Source organism: Macaca thibetana, chromosome 4 (assembly GCF_024542745.1).
Source record: "Macaca thibetana thibetana isolate TM-01 chromosome 4, ASM2454274v1, whole genome shotgun sequence".
NCBI classification, from domain to species: Eukaryota; Metazoa; Chordata; class Mammalia; order Primates; family Cercopithecidae; genus Macaca; species Macaca thibetana.
Genome location: NC_065581.1, coordinates 166,685,093 through 166,704,791, shown reverse-complemented (window position 1 = coordinate 166,704,791; position 19,699 = coordinate 166,685,093). Strand labels below are relative to the sequence as shown.

The window sequence follows — 19,699 nt, the reverse complement described above, 5'->3', positions numbered from 1 at the left end:
CATGGAAAAATTGCTGAACGTCCCTCATGCCAGAAAGGTTGGGGCTGCTGATCTAAGGAACCCAGAGAAGCTGGATGAGAAGCCGTGTGAGCTGGCATCCCAGGGCAAATCCATACGCGTGGATTGTCAAGGCCAGCAGTAGGAAGAAATCGGAAAGGACGCCACTGAAAGCAGGCCTCGTGTGTCATCGTGGTGGTCAGTGCCTCTCAAATCAATGCGCTGGCCTCGCCTGAGGACCTGAGGAGACCAAGGTTCAAACAGAAAACGAAGAGGTGCTGGGCTCCTCCCTCCGGCAGAGGATTCTGAGGAGTGTGCTGTCCTCACCACGACACAGATGTGGCCAACGAACAAACTCTGCACAGGATCTCACCAATTTTGTGGTGCGGTTTTTTGATCCTCCCTGATGCACCAGACTGAGTCACAGACGCTCAGTGTGGGGGCATCAACATTGGATTCTGGCCGCTGCAGCCTCTGTGGGACACTGAGAGGGCATCACGTTCCTAGCACAATCTGGTGGTGCCACTGGGCTCTGCACCAACAGGGGAGAGTTAATGCTGGTTCTGCATTTTTCCACCTGTGCAATCTCTGAGACTCGATTTGCTAATCTGAAAATAAGAGTAATAATACTTTGTCACCTTTGAGGTAGCTGTGAGGATAAAATAACAAGCTCTCCCACATGTGGACGAGGACCGTGAAGAAAACCAGCATGTGGGGAGGGCATTTGCTTCCCAGCCTCAGCACAGCCCTGCTGACGGAGGTGCCTTCCAGGAGCACGGAGACTCACCAGGAGGAGCTCACTGTGGAGATGTGACGTAAGTGCTCTCTGCTTGTTTAGAAAACAAGCAAGGTGGGCAGGCATGGTGGCTCATACCTGTAATCCCAGCACTTTGGGAGGCCGAGGCAGGCAAATCACCTGAGGTCAGGAGTTCAAGACCAGCCTGGCCAACATGGTAAAAGCTCATCTATATTAAAAATACCAAAATTAGTTGGGCATGGTGGTGGGTGCCTGTAATCCAGTCACATGGAAGGCTGAGGCAGGAGAATCACTTGAACCCAGGAGGCAGAGGTTGCAGTGAGCAGAGATTGTACCACTGCACTCCAGCCTGGGCAACAAGAGTGAGATTTTGTCTCAAAAAAAAAAAAAAAAAAATAGACTGGGTGCTGTGGCTCACACCTGTAATCCCAACACTTTGGGAGGCCAAGGCAGGCGGATCACGAGGTCAGGAGATTGAGACCATCCTGGCTAACACAATGAAACCCCATCTCTACTAAAAATACAAAAAATTAGCCAGTCGTGGTGGCACACACTTATAATCCCAGCAACTCAGGAGGCTGAGGCAGAACAATCACTTGAACCCAGGAGGCGGAGGTTGCAGCGAGCCGAGATTGTGTCACTGCACTCCAGCCTGGGCAACAGAGCAAGACTCCCTCTCAAAATTAAATTCATTTTAATTCAATAAATTAAATTAAATTGAAAAGTAAGTGAGGTGTGAATCAGAGACACTGGGCATCAGCTTTTCGAAGGCAGCTTGTCTTAGTAAGTTTAAGAGTCTGAGTGAAATCACTCAGAGAGTAAGGACAGTGGTGATAATGCAGGTCCCATCAGCACTCCTGACCCCCTTTTGCCTTTTTGTTCTATTTATTGGGTACCCACAGGACTTTAAAAACCAAGAGCAAACGATTGAATGGGATGAATTTGTTTTAATCTGCATGACCAGATTACAGCTACAAACCCAATACATATGCAGAAGGTAACTGTGGGCAGATGCAGGGCATGGAGGGCATCACACTGACAAGGCTCTGTGGTCGAAGGGAACAAGCTGACCTTGGTGAGGGTAGAAGAGCAAAGTGACCAGGGACATGTATGGAGCCATGTGAGCTCTGGTTTCTTCACCTGTCCAGGGGAGGTGATAACGATGATGACTGTTTCATAAAGATGATTGTGAAAACAAAATGTGACAGTGCACGAGAAAGTGTTTGGAAAAGATACGAAGATGTTGTTTGCAAGAAGGCCCTGGAGCAGAGGTCCTGCTTATTTACCATTTAAATGAATATAGGGTATGTTTGCCATTTCAACTCTGGTGTGTGAGCACTAAGGGATCCTCCTGCTGGTGATCATTTTCAAAGAGAAAATGAGAAGTGTGCAGTAAAAAGGGAACTAAATTAGAAGTTCAAGAAGAGAGAGCAGGTTTCTCCAGGCAGCCTGGGAAAGATGGAGGCAGGTGCAGGAAAGAAGGCGAGGGCTTAGCCCTGCAACGGAGCTGCCAGAGCCAGGTATCTGCAGCCAGCGGGAAGACCCGAGGGATGTGCAGGAGGACGTGGCCAGGGTGAGGCAGCCCCTCTCAGGACCAGACACCTGGAGACACTTCCACCTTCTGTGGGGAACCAAGACGGGCCTCTCAGGATGCACACACAACCAAGCGAGGCTGAATCCCAGCCACCCCCGGGTGACATTGTTGAGTACGGAGATCCCAGAGGAAAGCAGGAGACCTGAGGCCGTGGTTGTTTCTCTCTCTGTTTACCACGCTGCCTTTGTTTTTTTTTTTAGTAGACCTGCAACTTTTTATAAGTGTATTTACCAACGGTTTACTGGCTTTTGGTCCCCTGACCCAGGATTTCCTAGAGCTCTTGGTTCCATCTTCCCCCACCTCACGCTCTGCAGGGTGGGCTTCAGGTTCCGGGCCCCACAGCGAGGGACGGACAATGCAGGTTCCTGGCCCCACAGTGAGAGACGGACAATGCAGGTTCCTGGCCCCACAGTGAGAACAGACAATGCAGATTCCTGGCCCCACAGCGAGGGACGGACAATGCAGGTTCCTGGCCCCACAGTGAGAACAGACAATGCAGATTCCTGGCCCCACAGCGAGGGACGGACAATGCAGGTTCCTGGCCCCACAGTGAGAACAGACAATGCAGATTCCTGGCCCCACAGCGAGGGACGGACAATGCAGATTCCTGGCCCCGCAGCGAGGGACGGACAATGCTTTACTGTACTTCTTGCTCTGCAACTCTCTTCTCCTTTTCCAAAACATTTATTTTCTATTTATTGTCTTTCCCTGTCTCCACATCCATGTTAATTTCAATGACGAAAATGGATATTTTTGCCCCTTGAGATAATTTAAGAAATCTCTTAGGTTATTCATTGTTCCAATCTAGGTTTAATTGAGATTCAGTAGGAACTCTGTTATTCTAAAATTCTTCCTAATAAGATATGATAAGGATGGTGTTACCTTAATGCAATAATTATCTCTGGCAACGACAACAAAAGATTACGCTTAGCATCCTACCACAATTCTTACGGGTCAGAGGTGTCTAGAGGCACAAGGTAGATTCTGCAAATCCCCTAGGAAATACTAACACAGCTGAACTTGCCCTCTCGTAAGCAATGTCCGCTCTATCGGAGAGTCTTGTCATGCTTTTGGTCACTTAAAAGTGTTTCCAGGAGGTTCATGCAGCCTCAGGAACCATCCTCATTGCTCTAGCTACAAAAATGCTTCTTATCCAGGGTCTCGGTGAGGATCAAGACGCCCCTGGATGAGTATGAAGCACTCGTGTGCGTCCTCAGCCGCCACTGTGAAGCAGTAACCTTGTAGACGCGGAATGCACGGGCACAGACTCTAAGTCCAGTGCTCCTGAGCCCACGGACGGTACCTCCTCGGGGGCAGAGACGCTTGTGCACCCACATGGCCTCGGAGTCCAGCAGTGTCTGGCCAGCAGAGGCTCAGTGAAGAGTGTTGTCTTCAGAGCCACATCCGCGTAGCCACCCAGGGTCCCTACAGAATCACCGGGGCAAGTAGCAGGGCGGAGAGAAGGGGTTCGAGAAAATGAGTGCAAGAACACAGGGCCTGACCATGCGGAGACCCTGGAACACCTCCGTGAGGGACCCTGTCGGGAGCCACGTGTGAACGCCGTCCTTCCACCCGAGTCAACAGGAGGCCCTCAAACGCCAAGTACAAAACACCTCCAGCATTCAGAGTTCCCTCCCTCCTACTTCAGTCTCCCCTTCTCTGGCTCTACCCTCTTTGGATGTCATCTCTCTTTTCTTTTTCTTTCTTTTTTTTTTTTTTTTTTTTTTTTTTTTTTGAGACAGAATTTCACTCTGTCACCTGGGCTCGAGTGCAGTGGGGCAATCTGGGCTCACTGCAACCTCTGCCTCCTGGGTTCAAGTGATTCTCTTGTCTCAGCCTCCTGAGTTGCTGTTGCACTACAGGTGCCACCACGCTCAGCTAATTTTTGTATTTTTGGATAGAGACAGGGTTTTGCAATGTTGCCCAGGCTGGTCTCAAACTCCTGAGCTCAGGTGATCCACTTGCCTTGGCCTCCCAAAGTGCTGGGATTACAGGCATGAGCCACCGCACCTGACATGGACTTCATCTCTGTTAGCCTTTTTCCCTGCTCACAGCTTGAACACTGAGCACCTGGGCAAGGCATTGTTCTAAACACTTTACTGCATTAGTACCTTTAACCTAACCATCTTCTGTATTAAATGCTATCATTAGTCCAATTGTGCAGATAACAATGTGGAAACAGAGTGATTAATTAACTCACTCCTTCCTGATTGCACTGCTGGTCAGCGTGGGACCCCAGGGCCCAGTCTGCTCCACAGTCCCCTATTGGTTCTGGTTAAAAAAATGAAATGTGTAGCTCCTCACGGGCTCCCAGTGGAAAACTTACATGATAACTGGATATAAAGGAGTAGTTTCCAATTAACATAAAAACATACACAATGGAAATACATAAACTTACTTCCTTCACATGTAGAAGACAGTTAAAACTTTGGGAGGTGATACACAGTTGGATTTCTCTGCTGTAGACGTACAGGGAAAAAACAGATCTGACTTCTAACCTGAAGGTCTGACTCTCATCACTGCCCCACCTGCGGCACACTTCAGAGCTCATGTATAGCTCATCGGTCTCTGGGCTGCAACTCACAAAAGAGCAGATAAACTCCAACCTTTACCGACAGCAAAAGCAAACATGCTACCTGGAGAGTGATTAGCCAGTGACAAGATTACAGAGGTTAAATGAGAAGTGTCTGAAAATAAAAGTACAAATCAACCATGAAAATAAGTATGAAGCATGAGTTGCACTGCGGTTCCACATGCCCAACAGCACCTGGAATCATAGTGGCTCTCAGTGGCAGCGTGCAGCACCGTCTCCCAGGCAGTGGACTCCCATCTCCACCCCAGAGACTGACTCGTAGGGCTGGGAGAACCCAGGGTTTCCATGTGTGCTAGACAGGCTATGGGCCCTGGCCGTCCCCCGAGAGACTGACTCGTAGGGCTGGGAGAACCCAGGGTTTCTGTGTATAGTAGACAGGCTATGAGCCCTTGCCGTCCCCCCAGACTCTGACGCGTAGGGCTGGGAGAACCCAGGGTTTCCATGTGTAGTAGACAAGCTATGAGACAGGCTATGGGCCCTGGCAGTCCTCACAAAACACGGTCACATGTTGCGGCTCTCTGACCACTCAGCCCGCAGCAGGAAGGGCGATCAGAAAAGAACGGCTCCCCTACCATTCCAATGACACAGACAACCCCAATGACCCGACCTCTTTTATTGAAGAACTAGCTCTGTTTTCATTACAGTATATAATTCACAAATTCCCTGAGAGCCTTGACATTTTCTGGAACAGCTAAAGTACCCGACAGACAGCCACTCTTTCCCTCTCTGTCCTTAGGTTTCCCTGGAACAGCGAACGCATTTGCTGATGAAATGACATTTTCAAAGGCATTCAGCCAGAGTTTCTTTTCTGAGGCTCTTGCTCATTTCAAAGCATTTAGAGCAAATTACACTAAAATACATGTTAGAGAATATGAGAGGAACCTGGAAAGCCAGGGAAATGCATCCAAACGCCGAGATACCAGATAATTTGTTTCTTCGCCAAACCTCAGTGGAGACTGTGTTATTCGGTGAAATCATTTCCACTGAGAGGCATAACTGAAGGATTTAAAATAGGAAACATAAAAGGCAGATCCTTGCTGGAAACAATATGTCTGAGAGGCAGCTCCACAGATCACCTGTCTCCCACTCATCCTGGTGAAGAGAAACGGTTCCCCGTGAAAGGAATGGGCAGCAGCCGTGCAGTCCCACGGGTACAAGCACAACAAAATGGCCCAGCGTGTAAAGGTCAGTGTGACAATGTGATCCAGCATGTAAGTCAGGGGCCTCTGATCTCTGCATAAAGTCCAGGCAGCCTCCAGCCCTGTGTCTCTATCTAAAGGCAGTGAGACCTCATTTTATTCTAAATGTCACCCACAGCCCTTCAGCAGCCCCCATCATCACAGTTCTGTGTCCATTTATTTTGCTTTGTGGGGGGCAAAACATGGATGTAGGGAGATCTCAAAACTAAGAATGCTTAGCTGCCAATGCTGGCCACGACTGAATGACCGGAAGACCGAGTTAGTCTCTTGCTTCATCTGAGCCGGGTTTTCCTGACGAGACCATGGGCTCCTAACAAGCATTTGTCCAGTGCATGTCCAGAGAACGGTATGTTCTTGCTCCCATTGAGGCCTCTTGCTCCCATTCAGGACTCCTGGGAACCTGCTTCCCCTGTCACTGAGGGATCTGCACGCTCATTGCCCAGGCGGACAGGAGGGTCCCTGGAGGAGAGAGGGCACTCAAGAAGGCCCCCACCACCATCCGCATTCACCACCACATGCCACAAAGGCCACAGATATCTGTGAAAGGAAGGGTGAATTCTTTTCTCTGTAATCAAAAGAGCTGGATCCCCTTTGCCCACACCTGGGGGCAGGTGCAGAGGCCATCCCCTTTGGAAGGGATGTTGTCAGGGCTGGAGGCTAAATGGAGCTGCTCACAGGGTCACGCATGAACACACGAAGATGCCAGCCCAGGCGCCTCATTCGACCACGAAGAGCTGAGGCTCCCAGCGGTCACCTGGCTCCTCTGCAAGGGAAGGAGAACCCAGCCACGGGCCTGGGGCCCAGGCCCCTGCCCTCCACTCCAACTAAGACCTTTAACCACAGGGCCAGGGCTGGGCCTTCTTTCCCCAGGACCGCAGCCCCAGGGCTCTTGCATAGCATAGCTTTACATTCACAGGCTTTGAGAGGAAGGGGCCGGGCCTGGCCCACAGAGCCCCCTCTAGCCCTCTGCCCAGCCTTCCCCACGCTTGCTGGGGCTGCATCTTCACCTCGCCTGGAGGAGAGGCAGTGGGGGCTCCGGTCAGGCTCCCGTTCCCCTCTCACCTTGGGTCATGCATTAAAACAGATTCTTTGAATTTTTGACAGCCTTTGTTTACTCTATGCGATAGCCCAGACATGGAATCCTTCCAAGAGAATTCTCCCCACAGTCCTCTGAAATGGAACAGCTGAAACGTCGTCACACCCCACTCAGAAGGGTCCCCATGCTGAGGTGTACAGTGCAATCTCAGAGATGGGCAGGGGAGGGCTCAGGAGGCCCCAGGGTGGGGGCCCTCGCCACTGCCTCCTGCAGTCCTTCACCCGACACCTCTCGGACCGCAGCCCTGTCCAGGTGCCGGCCGAGGAAGAAACCTCTCAGAAAGAAAGGAGCTCTTGGGACAGAACTCGAGGGCTGGGTCGACAGGCAATTGGTCCCATCTGCAACTCCACCGTCACCTCCCAGCACGGGTAGGCTTCCTCCAGGCTTGGACAGTCCAACACACAAACCATGAGCCTTTATTCACCTTTAAATTAACTAAAATAAAGTAAAATCTGAAGCCAGCCACTCATTTGCTATGTGTTGAGTCCTCATGGCCTCCTGTGCTAGTGGCTGCTGTCCCAGACAAGGCAGCTCATAAATCATTTCCATCACTGCAGACAGCTCTTCCAGACAATGTTATCTAGAAACAGGGACGGCAGGGCAAGCACTCCCCACCCTGACTTCCCAAACCCCAGCGTTTTCCACAGAATGCCCAAGAAACAAACAGTTGCAACAAGATGAATACAAAAAAGCTCCCTGGCTCTGTGACCAATCGAACAATCCTGAATACCAAGCAGAGTAACTTAAGAAAAGTGTCTTGAAAATCACACTTAATTATAGAGAAAATAGAAACACCTTAATTACAGGAGGATGAGAAGCTTGGAGACTTTTGTGAAGGGAGTACCGAAGATTTCCAGGGACTTCAAAGGTATTTTAGACATTAATAGAAAAGAGCAAGGAGGCGGTGAGGGAGAGGAAATGCACGCAGGGCACCCATAGGCTTTAAGGTGTGAGCTCCCAGGTCCGCCTGGCCCTGACCGCTCATCAGTGAGGAGGCCAAGGAGGGCAGGGCGAGCCGCGTGGGTGGGTGAACCGTGCCAATGGGTGAAGCCACCATGGGGAGCTGCACAGGTGGGTGGAGCCCCCAGGGTGAACCCTGTAGGTGGGTGAAGTCACCATGGGGAACCGCGCAGGGGGGTGGAACCCCCACGGTGAACCCTGTCAGTGGGTGAAGCCACCATGGGGAACCGCGCAGGGGGGTGGAACCCCCACGGTGAACCCTGTCAGTGGGTGAAGCCACCATGGGGAACCGCGCAGGGGGGTGAAGCTGTGAGCCAGCAGAGCCCTGTGACCCGGGTCACACCTGTGTCCTGCAGCCAATGGGCAGGCAGTGTGGGGGTGGCAGGTGCAGGCCTGAGGGGTTTGCGGAGCCCTGCTTCCTAGGAGTGTCACCTGGGCTTTCTTTAAAGTTTCACCAAACGCGTCCCGGGCATTGCGAATTTCAGGGCTGTCGCCACAGTAAACACACACTCATTTATTGTTCAGGAGCTGCTCACAGCATCCCACATCTACGATCTGTATTTTACAGAACAATTAAATGTGACAAAGAGAATTAAAAACTCAGGTTTCCAAGGAAAATGTTGGAGCTCTGGAAGCGACCCCAGCAGTGGGCACTGGGAGCCGCGGACAAGGTCACCCTGGCTGGCATCAGCCAGTGGCCGAGAGAGAGAAGTGAGGAAGATCCACCTGCCACGGTGGGCTTTGCCTCGGTTAGAGGGGGCTGGACCCGCAGAGGGGCCTACACCTGGGCCACAAGGAGCCTTTCCCTGGGACGCAGGTCCCTCCTTTCTGATTCACTCAGAGCAAGACAAAGCCCAGTCTGCAGGAGCCCACGTAGGGCGCAGGAGCATGGCTTTCCCGGGACCACTCTGAGCCAGGAGGTGTCTGTGTCCTGAGCCCACCCTGCTTTGCTCTTACCTTAGACCCTCTGAGAAGGGTCATGGTGTGAGCAGGCTCCCTGCGGGTTTCAGGAAGGTGCCAGGGCGGGGCCTGGAGGATGCAAGCATGAGGGAAGGGGCAAGGCCGAGTGAGGTGAGCACACCCCGGCCCAAGGGAGGTTCCCCGTTCCCCCGGAACTGCAGGCAGAGGGAGGCCTCCGCCAGGATGGTCCATCCCAGGCCTCCCAGGCCCAGTGCACTTAGACCAGGCTATGATTCCATCCCAGCAGCTGGGAGCAAAGTGGTGCCCGCCCTTCCCAGCCACCTCCCTTGCCCTTCAGCTGCTCCAGCCCAGGGCTCACTCTCACTCCCAGCCCTTTGGGAAAGAATCGCAAAACCCCAGTGTGAGGAGAGCTGCATTTCTCCATTCACATCTCCTCCAAGTCTTAGGCTTCCCAGGAAATCAGTGACGCTCTAAGCAGAGTAAGTCAAGGGGCACTGCCCACTCATTTTCAATGCACTTAGGAAGTGATTCCCTATCTTGATGGCTGCAAAAATGCATAGAAGAAAACATTTTCTGTGTGTGTTCATTTATCCAAAAAGATTCTGATGGGCATTTTAACCCTAGTAAAGTGTTTCAGCTAAAGCCAAGAAAGTCTATCTAGGTGTTAAATTCAGAAAATGAGGAGAAGGAAGAAGAGAGGCCAAGTATCCACTCTTTTCACACATTTGCTGGTTGGGTGTGCATTAGGTGCATGTCTGCTAAAACCTAAAGAGACCAGCTTATCACATGCCTGCCCTACCACTGAGCTACCTGAGCCCAGACCAAATACTTTGCCATGTCATAAAGAATGCTTGCACTCAGAGTGTGTAGAAGGAAAACTGCTCTTAGTAACATCTGGAATAACCATCTAATACACTTGCCAAGATTCGGACCAATATGCCTGGAATAATGTCAAACCAAGAAAACAATGAGGTTTATGATGGAAACAGAGACAAGACTTTAATTTAGGGTCGTTCCAATGGCATCGGAATGATCCCACACTCATAATATTTTAAGGTTACCAAACACACTTATGAAAGGTGGCTACCACATAGAATCTAATTTTGTTTTTTGAAGAGCAACTCCTCTGGAAGTTATTCTTGGCAGACACTGAATAGCAAGAACCAATTAAAATAGAAACAATAAAGACGGTTAGAAACTACATATGTCTGGGGAAATAAATATTCAGATGAAATTGATTTTCTTGGCTTTCTGTCATTTAACTAAGAAAAGAAAAACTAGCATTTATACACTTTTTTGAAAAATAAAATCAGGTCTACAATGTCAACTTGTTTGTCAAAAGCTAATTTTAACTACCTAGGATTTAATATCCCTAAAATGTTGATACTAATATATCAAATTAATATAATTTTAAGTTGCAAGACTCTTAGACAGCCAGATCTTATCACAGTGGTTTCCATTCTGAAGATGCCTTGGCCTTTGTACTTTGAACATCATTTTCTGAACAGTAACAGTTTTCCTTTGCCTCTGGAAACTGGTCACCTACTTTGCCACCTACACATCATTCACAAAACATTTGCTTTCATCGCCACGCAAAGCTGCAGAAGATCTTGTACAAGGTAAGATTATGAAGGAACAGGAATTAAGTTTTTAACAAATCCATACTTAGGCAGATCAGTGTTCAAGTCAGTTCTTTAAATAAATCACTTTGGAGGCCGGGTGCGGTAGCTCACACCTGTAATATCAGCACTTTGGGAGGCCGAGGTGGGTGGATCACCTGAGATCAGGAGTTCGAGACCAGCCTGACCAATATGGTGAAACCTCGTCTCTACTAAAAATACAAAAATTAACCAGGCGTGGTGGTGTGCGCCTGTAGTCCCAGCTACTCAGGATGCTAAGACAGGAGAATTGCTTGAACCCAGGAGGCAGAGGTTGCAGTGAACTGAGATCCTGCCACCGCACTCCAGCATGGGCGACAGAGTAAGACTCTATCTCCAAAAAAAAAAATCACTTTTGAGCATATCTAAACATTCCAACCATTTAGTCTTCATTCAAATTTGTGAACTCTTCCTTTGAGGCTACCTTCAGTGTATGGAGAGCTCAAGGACAGTCAGCCTTATGATGTCATGGGGTGATGCTGAAACCCAGATCCCGTTTGATCCTAACAAACCTACCACACAAGGAAAAGAAGGCACATTTCCTTACTCCGTAGACGGCAATTTGAAAGCCAGAGAAACGCAACATCTTGCCCAGAGTGAAAATTATTCTGTGGTGGTGAGAGGGTGTCAGGACAGGTAAGTGCCTCTGGTCACTGTCCACATTTTGTCCTGTGAGACAAAATGTCAGCAGCCTCATAGGTCACATCATCTTGAGACTGAAAGAAAAGTCAGTTTAGAGAAACCTGCCTCGCACGGCAATGCTGTTTATTTAATCTTGTGGTAATAACTATGGAATTCGTGACAGATGCTCATGTGTATGTTTTCCGCCACACTTTTTCACCCCAGCACTGGACTGTTGTTGGTTTTGAGTGACACCTGTGACTGTCAAGTTGAGATTAGTCAGATTTGATCAACCCATTGTTGTGCGAATTTGTCCCTTGGCCTAGGACTAGCGAGCTGAGAGGTGGCAGAGCTTCCTTCATGTTTGTATAGTTCTTGCTTTGAAAATAGAAGGTGAACTGAAAGCTATGGAAAGGTAGGTGGACGTCTTGTGGATTAAAAATGGCCATCATGCATGTGCGTGTGTGCTTTGTATCTTGGAGAGGATGGGGCCAGCCAACGGTATTCTCATGTGCTTGACAAACTGAAACTTCCATTTTAAATACAACTGACTTTTCTCATTTAGACAGGAAAGTCCTGTATTTTTGCTTTCAACAGAAATATTCCCTTCAGATACAACCTGTAATTTCTCTTCCATGAATAAGAAATCGGGGAGACATTATTTTGTTTAATTAAGCACATTAGTAGTGCCAGATGCAGACCAGTAAGACTGAGCCATGTTCAAAGAAATTCAGTATTAGGAGACTTCCTTCTAAAGTGAGAAAATGAGGTTTATCAAAAAGAAGAATGGGGGAGAATGTGTGGGTGGCTTGAAAATGGTTAAAAATAATATTTCAACGTAGTTAGCAATACCTAGACTTACTCCAGAGAGAACTTCAGATGTTGAACAGCACAGTTTACTCTCCATGGGGTTTATAATTTCTGTAGTTAAGGTTCCTGGTTAATTTTAACTTATAATATGGCCAACAAGCAATCTCTTTAAAAATAACAAAATAAAATCACAATTAAGTAAACTCAATGGCTCTTCTGTATCTGTGTCTGACAAGATTAGACACATTCCCACAGCTCATGCAGATATTTTCAATAGAGTAGCAAATTAATGTTTTGGTTTAAATTTTTATTAAATATTTTATTGTTATTATCAAAAATGTTTTTGATGTTTAAATATGCACAGGAAGCTCTGGCTGACTGGTGGGAGTTACTCACAAGGATCTTACAGCTAAATTGATCCCAAATACTTATTTTAAAAGATGCTCCATGGGTGACATCACCATGAAACCAAGCAGCCTTCACCTGCCAGCCACCAGAAAGTTCTCAGACTGCCATGAGGTCTTGGAGACCTCCTTTCCTAATTCTTTTCTTGACTCTCATCCCACAATTTGGATGTTATGGAAACTAACATCTTCGCATTATCTTAGCATCCAAAATTTCACATCCGCGAGAGTTAACTTGTGATTTTAATAAAAACAAAGTTGATGTCTGTTCAGCATCACCTGTCTCTTGCATCCTCACAATTCAAATTCTCCAGCTTCCACAAGACCGAGATCAAAAGCACTGCATTACTCAGGTGCATGAGAGCAAGGCCGGCGTGAGCAGTATGTGCAGTGATTTGCACAAGATGATGCAGAAATATTTCCTGCCATCAGGAATGACCTCTCCAGAGTCCTACAGGGTCACCTTTTAATGAGAGAAACCAGCCGCCCCTGCTCCCCGCAGCTGCCTTGCCGTGTCTGAAGTCATGCCTGGGCATACCTGAGCAGCAACAGAGGGCTCACCTCCACCTGCTGCCCTACTCAGTGCTGAGCGGGAATCCAAATCACAAATGCAGCCTCAGCCCAGACTCAGCCACAGTGAGCATGTGGTCAGGATGGAGGGCGCTGAAGACAGGAGACATCCCAAGAGATGCCAAGGTTCTTCCAGGGAGACCTGAGCCCAGGCATCACGGCGGGTGCACCGACCTGCTGTCTCAAAACACCCAAGGGGTCCACATGACATTTTTAAAACCTCAATTTTACCCCTCAATCCACTGATAAACCTAGGGGTTTGCATGGAGCGATTTCTAAGATCCCACCAAGGCTAAATCCTGCAATCTCACTCGGCACACCACTTTGCTTCCGAGTGGCCGCTGTGAACTTGAAGGTGGGTGGGCGTGCAGGCCATCGGGGGGTGAGTGAGAGTCATCTGCCCAGTGAAAAGTCCCCTCTGGAGCCCACCTGGTGTGACAATGCCTTGTATGTGGCGCGCCTTGACGAGACACAAGAATACCATGGCCTTCAAAGGAAGAATGGTTGCCGGAGGGTCTCTGTCTTCCTCTCTGATATATTTCACTCTAAAACACAGTGTGATCCAAACGGACCCAGATGATTTGATATATTTCACTCTAAAACAGAGTGTGATCCAAGGGGACCCAGGTGATTCAATATATTTCACTCTAAACACAGTGTGATCCAAGGGGACCCAGATGATTCGGTTGAGAACCTGGGTCCTGATCTGCCTCCTGCGAAAACGTCCAGGAGTCTAGGATTTCCACACCTCCTCCCACCCACAGTGCCCTGGCTTTCAGCACATGGATGCACCCCACAGATTGCCAGGAGTGGGGAGAGGCCAGAAACAGGTGCTCTTCACAGCCCCAGGAGGAGCTGCCCTGTGACACCCAATCTCACACCTCCAACCTCCAGAACTGAGTGAGTTTCTGTCTGAGCCACCCAGTTTGGGTACGTTGTTACAGCGGTTTAGCAAACTCATGCAACTGGCACCCTCATAAGAAGAGAAAACAGACACAGACATGCACAGAGGGAAGAGAGGGAAGACAGTGTGAAGACATGGCAGGAAGCGGCCGTGGGAGCAGACAGCTGCGTCTGCAAGCTGGGAATGCCAAGGAGTGCCGGAGACACCAGGAGCCGGAGGAGACCAGTGGGATTTTACCCAGAGTGCAGGTCTGCAATCGCCCAGATTTTGGACTGCTGGCCTCCCGAACTGGGAAAGCATAAATTTCTGTTGTTTTAAGCTACACATTTGCGGTGCTGTGATATGGCAGCCCTAGGAACTATTGCAGATGTATCGCCTTGCTCTATAGTAGGAGAGAAAAGCAGTAAAATCCTGCACACACTGCTGGTCACCCTCCTCAAATATTACTCTGGAAATCACCATTACTAATAAACTATGCTAGCACATAAAATTCCCCAATCAGAATGATTATAGCATTTTACTGCTTTACATATAAAATATGCATGTAAATTGCAAAAAAAAAAAAATACTTTAAAGGAGAACTACATCGATGTATAGATTGTGTGCCATGTGTGTTTTTTAATCAAAGGTAATTTTTGGCCAGGCACAGTGGCTCATGCCTATAATCCCAGTACTTTGGGAGGCTGTGGTGGGTGGATGCCCTGAAGTCAGGAGTTTGAGACCACCCTGGCCAACATGGTGAAGCCCTGTCTCTACTAAAAACACAAAAATTAGCCAGGCGTGGTGGGGTGCCTGTAATCCTAGCTACTTGGGAGGCTGAGGCAGAAGAATTGCTTGAATCTGGGAGACGGAGGTTGCAGTGAGTCAAGATTGCATTGCACACTGCACTCCAGCACCTGGGCAACAGAGTGAGATCCTTCTCAAAAAAAGAAAAAAGGTAATTTTTTAATTAAGTCAATATTTAATTCTTTCCTACATATGATAATTTTCAGTGCATGAGATAGCTCAATAAATACTAAAATGCACCATACAGTAGCAATTCCCAAATATTGTTGGCATAGCATCTCTTATATTCTGAAATAAAGGAAATAAAGACTGCCTTGCCCATCACCCTGAGTAGTAGTCAATCAAGCTAATTCATAAGCCAAATATCAGCCGCTCCTGTCCACTGTAAGTTCATTTAAGTTGGAGCTTTCCTCATCTGCAGCTGAGATCAGAACACTGGGGAAAATAGAATTTTAAGGGGCCCTGTGGAGGTGTAGCTTTGCCTGGGAAAAAGATTTGTCTGGGACCCAAGGTTTCAGAGCAACCAGCAACAAGAACCAGGGGGATGTTTGAGTGCTGAGGTGGCCGCCGGGCAGAGGAGAGGCTGGGAGAGGAGCCCAGAGGCCAGCGAGGGCCGTGTCACTTAATTCTTGTATTATCTGCAGTTCCCTGGCCAGACATCGTTACACCAAAAGGTTGCAAAGGACCTTCTAATGAGTGAGGGGATGGGGATGGAGTACATCTCTCTGCACGCTGCCCAGCCCTTGGTGTAAGATAACTCATGTGCTGGTTTATGATTTTCTTCCAAGAAGTGGCAACCCTATGGAGGCTAAGGTCTTACCCTGGACTTTTACTTGGTAATGAAAAGTCAGAAGACACGGATTTGGATAGCAGAGAGTTGGAACTAAAATATATATATATATATATTGTAAAATGCCATAGAACCACGAAAGAATATGAACAAACAGAATAAGCCAGATAGGTTTTCATATCATCAGCCTCCAAAAGTTCTGATCCTTTGGTCAATCAGTCAGTTTGGATGTGCTCACAGCCACTGCTGGCTTGGGGAAGGAAGCCATAGGAGCCAACTCCAAAATTAATGTGATAAAGAGCAGCTCTCTTCTGTGTGAGAAGACGCCAAGTCAAACTTCCCATCTCTGCTGCATGGCTTACTACAAATTTTTGGGAAGAAGTAGCAAAGAGAAGACACGGTGCAGTTCTTTCATAATTTTTATTTCTCTTTTCTCTCTTGTATTCAATTGCACCAGGAAATATGTGGGTCCTTTGCAAATGCTGGAGTGAAAAGCTTCCATTAAGCAGTGCAGAGTGTGCAGAGAAGGAAACGATGTGAGTACTCAATCTACCAGGCTGTTGGATGGACAAAGTGCTGCCTTGAGAATGTAGACATCTAGCATTTTCTTTTCCAGTTCTGCCACTAGATGTTGTATTCAGTGATTTGAGGAACAATGTTATATATCTATGTAACTCCTTTACTCACTCATATTTGTTCCACTGACATTAAGTGAGCCAGAAACCATGCTGAGCCAGGGACACTAAGACAAATGGTCCCCACAGTAAGAAGTAGAGAAGATAAATTATTATGATACCATACACAGGAGCCGTAGGAACGGTACATACTGGTGCAAAACAGAAGCAGAAGAGGAAGGAGTTGCATAACCCTTGCCCCTATTTCTTGTCATTTTCTGTGACTCAGTTAAATGTTTGGAATTGCTCATAACATTACAAAATAAATCTATTAGATGGAATACTTTTGAATTTGATGAAGTCATAGGAACCTATCAGGGAGACTTTAGAAATTTATTACTAATCCATGCATATTGAGATACAATTCCTCTATCATAGAATTCATCCATTCAAATTGTACAATTCGATGTTTTAAGTTTATTCACAGAGTTCCACAATGCTATTAGCACTATCGATATTAAAATATTTTCATCATCTCCCCCCCCCCAATAAAACACAGCTATTAGCAGTCACAACCCCTATCTCTGCACAACCTCCTCAGCCCTAGTAAATGACTAATCTGCTTTCTTTCTCTATAGATTTGCCTATTCTGGGCATTTTATATAATGACTCATGATATGAGGTCTTTTGTGACTAACTACTTTCAGTATAATGTTTCTGAGGTTCATCCTTGTTGTAGTGTGTATCAACACTTCATTCCTTTTTATAGTCAAATAACATTCCATTGTGTGAATAGGCCACATTTTACTTATTCATTCACTGGCTGATGAATAGTCAGGTTGATTCCACCTTTTGGCTGCTATGAATAACGTTGCTATGAACATTTATGTATGTGTTTTTTGAGGACTTTTGCTTTCAATTCTTTTGGTATACACCTAGGAAAGGAATTACTGGTTCATGAGAGAACTCTGATTAAACTTTGGAAAACTGTTTTCCAAAGCAGTTGAACAATTTTACATTTCTCTCCGAACTATATGCGGGTTTTTCCACATCCTTGTCAATACTTGCTATTTTCTGACTTTTTAATTCCAGTGCATAAGAAATGCTGTTTCACTGTTTTTTTTTTTCAATTATTTGTATTATGGTAAAAGACATATAACATAAAATTTACCATCTTAACTATCTTTAAGTGCATAGTTAAGTGATACTAAATACATTCACCATGTTGTACAACTGTCACCGCCATCTGTCTCCAGAACCACTTCCAACCTGTTAAGCTCAACCCCTGTCCCCATCAAACACTCACTCCGCATTTCCCCTTCCCCAGACCCTGGCTACCAGATTCTACTTTGTCTCTATGATTTTGTTGACTCTTAAGTAGCTTCCATAAGTGGAATCACATAGTGTTTGCGTTTTTGTGACTGGCTTCTATCACTTGGCATCATGTCCTCAAGGTTCATCCACGTTGCTGCCTGTGTCGGGATTATTTTTCTTCATTTTAAGGATGGATAATATTCCCTTTTATGTATATACACCACATTTCATTTATCTATTCATCTGCTGGTGGCCTCTTGGGTTACTTCCATGTTTTAATTATTGTAAATAGTGCTGCTATAAAAATGTGTATACAAATATCTCTTTGAGAACCTGCTTTCAGCTCTATTGGGTACATAATCAGAAGTGGAATTGCTGGATCATGCAGTAATCCTATTTTTATTTCTTTGAGAGACAACCATACTGTTTTCCACAGCAGCTTTACTGTTGCATATTACCACCAAAGATGCACAAATGTTTCGATTTCTCCACATCCTTGCTAACATTTGTTATTTTCTGTTTTTAAAACAGTAGCTATTATAATGAGTGTGGGTTGGCACCTCATTGTAGTTTTTCTGCGCATCTCCATGATGCTGAGCATGTTTTCTGAGCATGTTTTCATGTCGTTAGTGGCTACTTGTATATCTTTTTTTTAAAAAAAAAAAATGTCCATTCAAATCCTTCGCATAAGTTAAAAATCAGGTATCTTCTTTGATTTGTTAAATTTTAAGAGTTCTCTGTATGTTCCGGGTATTTATCCCTTGTCAGATATATGATTTGCAAATATTTTCTCTCATTCCATGGATGCCTTTGTACTGTGTTGATAGTGTCTTCTGATGCACAAATGTTTTAATTTGTCTTAAAGTCCAAATTGTATCATTTTTCGTTTGTTGCCTGTGCCTTTGACATCATATCCGCAAAGTCGCTGCCAAATCTCATGGTATGAAGCTATTGTCCTTGGCTTTCATCCAGGAGGTTTACAGTTTTAGGTCTACCGTTAGGTCATTAATCCACCTGGAGTTCATTCTTGTATCTGATGTTAGGTAAAGGTCCAAAATCATTCTTTTGCAAGTAGATATCCGGTTTTCTCATACCATTTGTTGAAAAGACTGTCCTCTTTCCAATGAATGGCCTTGGAACTCTTGTCAAAAATCATTTGCCCATAGATGTGATGATTTATTTCTGGGCTCTCTATTCTATTCTGTTGATCTCTACATCTGTCTTTAGGCTAATATCATGCTGTTTGACTACAGTAGCTTTGTAATGAAGTTTCAAATCACAAAGAGAGAGTACTCAGTTTTGTTCTTCTTAAAAATTATTTTGGCTAGTCAGTGTCCCTTCACATTCCACATGAATTTTAGGATGAATTTTGCTATTTATACAGAAAATGTTTTTGGAATTTTGATAGGGATTGAGTTAAATCTGTATGTGTCTTTGAGTAGTATGGACACCTTAACAATACTGTACCAAAACAGAGATATAGACCAGTGGAACAGAACAGAACCCTCAGAAATAATACCACACATCTACAACCATCTGATCTTTGACAAACCTGACAAAAACAAGAAATGGGGAAAGGATTCCCTATTTAATAAATAGTGCTGGGAAAACTGGCTAGCCATATGTAGAAAGCTGAAACTGGATCCCTTCCTTACACCTTATACAAAAATTGATTCAAGATGGATTAAAGACTTAAATGTTAGACATAAAACCATAAAAATCCTAGAAGAAAACCTAGGCAATACCTTTCAGGACATAGGCATAGGCAAGGACTTCATGTCTAAAACACCAAAAGCAATGGCAACAAAAGCCAAAATTGACAAATGAGATCTAATTAAACTAAAGAGCTTCTGCACAGCAAAAGAAACTACCATTAGAGTGAACAGGCAACCTACAGAATAGGAGAAAATTTTTGCAATCTACTCATCTGACAAAAGGCTAATATCTAGAATCTACAAAGAACTCAAACAAATTTACAGGAAAAAAATGAACAACCCCATCAAAAAGTGGGCGAAGGATATGAACAGATACTTCTTAAAAGAAGGCATTTATGCAGCCAACAGAAACATGAAAAAATGCTCATCATCACGGGTCATTAGAGAAATGCAAAT

General features: G+C 46.1%; 1 protein-coding gene across 1 annotated transcript in view; it reads right to left on the bottom strand.

Moving 5' to 3' along the window:
* The window catches only part of SMOC2 (SPARC related modular calcium binding 2), a 225,114-nt gene that overhangs the window by 160,568 nt on the left and 44,847 nt on the right, over window positions 1-19,699 (bottom strand). The gene's annotated exons all lie outside the window — the stretch shown is intronic.